The following is a 4,542-nucleotide window of genomic DNA, read 5'->3' as shown; positions in this document are numbered from 1 at the left end:
TTAGTGATCAAGGGGGGAGGGCCCATTGTGAATGGTGCCATCCCTGGGCAGGTAGTCTTGAGTTTTATAAGAAAGCAAGCCAAGCAAGCCAGGGGAAGCAAGCCAGTAAGAAACATCCCTCAAAGGCCTTTGCATCAGCTCCTGCTTTCTGATCTGCTTGAGTTCCAGTCCTGACTTTTGTGATGAACAGCAATGTGGAAGTGTAAGCTGAACAAACCCTTTCCTAACTTGAATCTTGGTCATTATATTTTGGGCAGGAATAGAAACCCTGATTAAGACAACTGGTAATGTTTGGATTCTAGTAAATAAGTAAGCAACTCACATTTAACTTAACTTGATGTATAAAATTTTTGCAAGCATTGCCTTAACATGAGACCATGGTTTAGTTTTGTTTTATCTCATTTTAATTATGCTTTTTTTTTTAAAAAAAAAAAAGGAAAACACTTTCTTGTCTGGGTACTTTATTTCTTTTTTATACATTATTAGGCCATGAATTCATATGAAATGGGCTCCAGCAGCTCAGGTACTTTTCTGTTAGTCTTCACAATGTGTGCTTCTCTGCGTGGTGCAGGCTGGCACTTCAGCCGAAACCCTTCTCTTTGGCTTCCTATTTCTTCTGATCGTTCTCCTTCACCCGATCCTGGAAGCTGTCTCTGCTCTTTGAGTGCTTGATGTGTTCAACTCACACATTGAGCCTCTTGGACAGAATCTTGTCCTTAACTTGTTTCTGATGATGCCCATTGCATTGTGGGTAACATTGCAGACTCTTCCGGTTTTGCCAGGGTAACACTTAAGAGGCATTCCTTTTTGAACAGTGCCCATTCCCTTGATGTCTACACTATCATCCATCTTGTAGATTTTCGAGTATTTCGCCAAAGGAACAACTCCATGTTTCCTAAATGGCCTAGAGAACATATACCAGGTGCCTCTCCACTGTCACATTGTGATCGTCATTTTGTCGAGTTACTGGAAGATGGCTGCCACAGCCGTTAATTATGCTTCTTTTCATTTTGTTTTGTACTAAATTGATAAAAAAAAAAAGTGTTGGTCTACTCTTTAAATAGTAAAATTATCAGTGTCTCATATAATTTGAATTTAAACTCATTTACTCTGTTCTTGTTTTCACAATGCAGTGTGACTGGGATTTTATTCAGTATTTTCAACTCCGAATATATTTTATCTTAACAGACTTAGAATTTGACCTCTTCACAACAATGTATTATTTTCTGTATCCTCGAGGCTCCAGCTGTGGATATTTTTCTTTTGCCTAAAGAGCACTCTTTATACTTTTACTTTTAGTGTGACATTTTGGGTTAATAAATTATTGTTCTACTTTTATTTCTGAAGGATGTTTTATAACATAGTACGTTGGTATCAATACATTTCATTAAAGTATCTTTCATTGTTTGCTTGATGAAATTACAGTTTGCTATTGTCATTTTAGATATCAATTAAATTTTGAGACACCTAGATATTAATTTCTACATTTTATTGGTGCAGTTAAAAACTGCTTTTCAGTCGATGATACACTGTTTCTAACTTGAGATTCATTAGCCTTCATTCCTTCTGCATGCTTATCTCCTCTGCTATAGAAAAATTAAAGTAGTCTACCTAGCAAAACATGATCACGTAGGTCTGCAATATAAGCCTGTTCAATATATTGCCAATCCATTTTTAAAAAGAGCAATTCACTTGCTACTTTTTTGTTTGTTTGTTTTGTATTAAAAATATATTCATTTACTTCTACATTTTGGAGAATTTGTAGGACACTTTCTTTTTTATCTCTCCTATCAAGTATCAGTGTTTTAGTAAAATATTTACCAACAATGTGACCAAAGATATCTTTGTTTTGAAGTGTATTTTCACCTACTAACATCTCATAACTAGGTTATACCATGTTAACTAATACCATGTAAACTAATTAGGTTAGTTTAAATTGTAGTGTAATCAATGATATGCAAAATTAGGGTTTAAAACTGTCATTGTAGTCCTCTCTGGGCAAATGCAGTAGTAAAGAGCTCTGACCTGCCCAACACTTCCCTGAATACCGCTCTACCTGAAGTCCTGCTGGTTTGAGAGAAAACCGGGTGAGATCACTCAGCCCCAAACTGTCTGCTGCTGTCCATGAAAGACCAGCATCTGTGAGGTATGCCCTGCCCTCTTTGTGCTTCATCTTCCAGCCCATACCTCTGACCACCTTCCCAGACAACCACAGCCATCAGTGAATACAAGGTGAGACGCCTACCCCAAATCCCAGCCTGAAGGCTGCTCTGGGCAAATCCAGAAACAGCAAGCTCTGGCCTGACTCCTCTCCACTCTATTTCCAGGTCCATTTCCATGGAGGCCAGCTGCTTCCCAAGATAGGTGCCTGCAACCATCAGGGATCATCATGTTTGCCCTGGAAGCCTGCTGACATCACTAACTACCAGCTCTACCTTCAGCCCAAGAGGCCTACTTCCATCAGTAACTCTCAGGCCTGCCAACACTAGAAAAAAAACTAGATGCCTAAAGACTAACATAAGAACACAATAAAAAGATCTACCACAATGTGCCACTACAAGAACCAAGCTATCCTGCTAAAGCAAGCCCTGAACACACTAACATACAGGAATCTTAAGAAATTGATGTTAAATCTAACAAAAATGATAAATATTTTTAAAGAAGAAATGAATAAATCCCTCAAAGAAATACAGGAAAATACAAGTAAAGATGTAGCTGGCAAAATAAATAAATAAATAAATAAATACATACATACATACATACATACATACATAAATACATAAAGCCATAAATAAATAAATAAAATATAGGAATATACAATCAAACCTTGAAAGAAGTGAGTAAAACTGTTCAAAACCTGAAAATGGAAATAAAACCAATAAAGAAAACTCAATCTGAAGCAATCCTGGAAACAGAAAACAAAGGAAAGAGAACAGGAGATACAGACACAAGTGTCACCAATGCTATGCAAGGGATTGTAGAGAGAATTTCAGGCACAGAAGATACTATAAAAGAATTTGATATATCAGTCAAAGAAAATGTTAAAGCAAAAGAGTTTCTAACATAAAACATACAGCATATTTGGGACACTGAAAATAGCAAACATAAGAATAATAGAAATTGAATAAGGAGACGTCTCCCATCTCAAAGGTCCTTAAATTATCTTCAACAAAATCATCTGAGAAAAATGTCATATCCTAAAGAAAAAGAGGCATTTAAAAGTACAAGAACTTACAGAAAAACAAATGAAGTAGACCAGAAAAGAAAATCATTCTGCCATATAATTATCAAAACAGAAAATTTATATAACAGAAAGAATTTTAGAAGCTGCAAGAGATAAAGTCCAATTAATATATAAAGGCAGACTTAACAGTTACAATCAACTTCTCAATAGAGACCCTAAAGCAAATCTTCCATGATATCTTGCAAACTCTAAAAGACCACAGATTTCAGCCTAGAATATTATACTCAGTAAAGCTATCAATCACTATAGATGTAGGAAAGAATACATTCCATGATAAAACAAATTTAAGCAGTATGTTTCCACTAATCTAGCCTTACCAGATTTACTCCTTTCTAGGAGGAAAATTAAAATAAAAGGTTAACTAAACCAAAGAAAACAAAAGACACACACACACATAACACCACCACCACCATCAAAATAGTGAGAACTATCAATAATTGGTCCTTAATGTCTCTGGACATTAATGGACTAAATTCTCCAATAAAAAGACACAGGCTAACAGAGTGAATGTATAAACAGGATCCATCATTCTGCTGCATATGCAAAAAGATAGACACTATCTGAGGGTACAGGGCTGTAAAAGTAAGGAGACACAAGAAACAAGTTGGAGTAAAAATTCTAATAGCTACTTAAATAGACTTTCAACAAAAGGAATCAAAAAAGATATGGAAGGGCACTCTATGTTCATAAAAGGAAAAGTCCACCAAGATGACATCTTAATTCTGAACATCTATGCCCCAAATGCAAAGGCACCTATATATTCATAACAGAATATAAAAGCATAAATCACACATTGATCTTCACACATTCAGAGTGGAAAAATTCAACACCCCATTCCCACCAATTGACAGGTCCTACAAACACTAAGCAGACAAACAGTGAAGCTAAAAAGGTTGTAAATAAAATGGACGAAACAGATATCTATAGAATATTTCAGACAAAGACAGAAGAATATACCTTCTCAGCATCTCTTGGAAATGTTTCTAAAAGACAATATATTCTGTCACAAAATAAGCCTCAACAAATACAAGACAATACATAATACATAATAATAATGCATAACTCATGATTCCTTTCAGACTACCATGGATTATGGCTGGATTTCAGCAACAAAAACATCAGAAAATCTACATACTCGCAGAAACTGAAACTCTCAATGCAATCAACACTGGGTTAGGGAAGAAATAAAGAAATTAAAATCTTTATAGAATTCAATGGGAATGAATTCAATGGGGGGGGGGGGGACAACATACCCCAAATTTTGAGACACAAAGAACATCCAAGAAGAAGGAAAGAGT

The 4,542-nt window shown here is 35.7% G+C and overlaps 1 pseudogene; it reads right to left on the bottom strand.

The window, feature by feature from the left end:
* Nucleotides 1-482: 482 nt before the first annotated feature.
* On the bottom strand, nt 483-954 carry LOC127682367 (60S ribosomal protein L21-like; annotated as a pseudogene).
* Nucleotides 955-4,542: the final 3,588 nt, after the last annotated feature.

Source organism: Apodemus sylvaticus, chromosome 4 (genome assembly GCF_947179515.1).
Source record: "Apodemus sylvaticus chromosome 4, mApoSyl1.1, whole genome shotgun sequence".
In the NCBI taxonomy this organism is placed as follows: domain Eukaryota; kingdom Metazoa; phylum Chordata; class Mammalia; order Rodentia; family Muridae; genus Apodemus; species Apodemus sylvaticus.
This window is presented reverse-complemented; position numbering and strand designations above follow the sequence as displayed.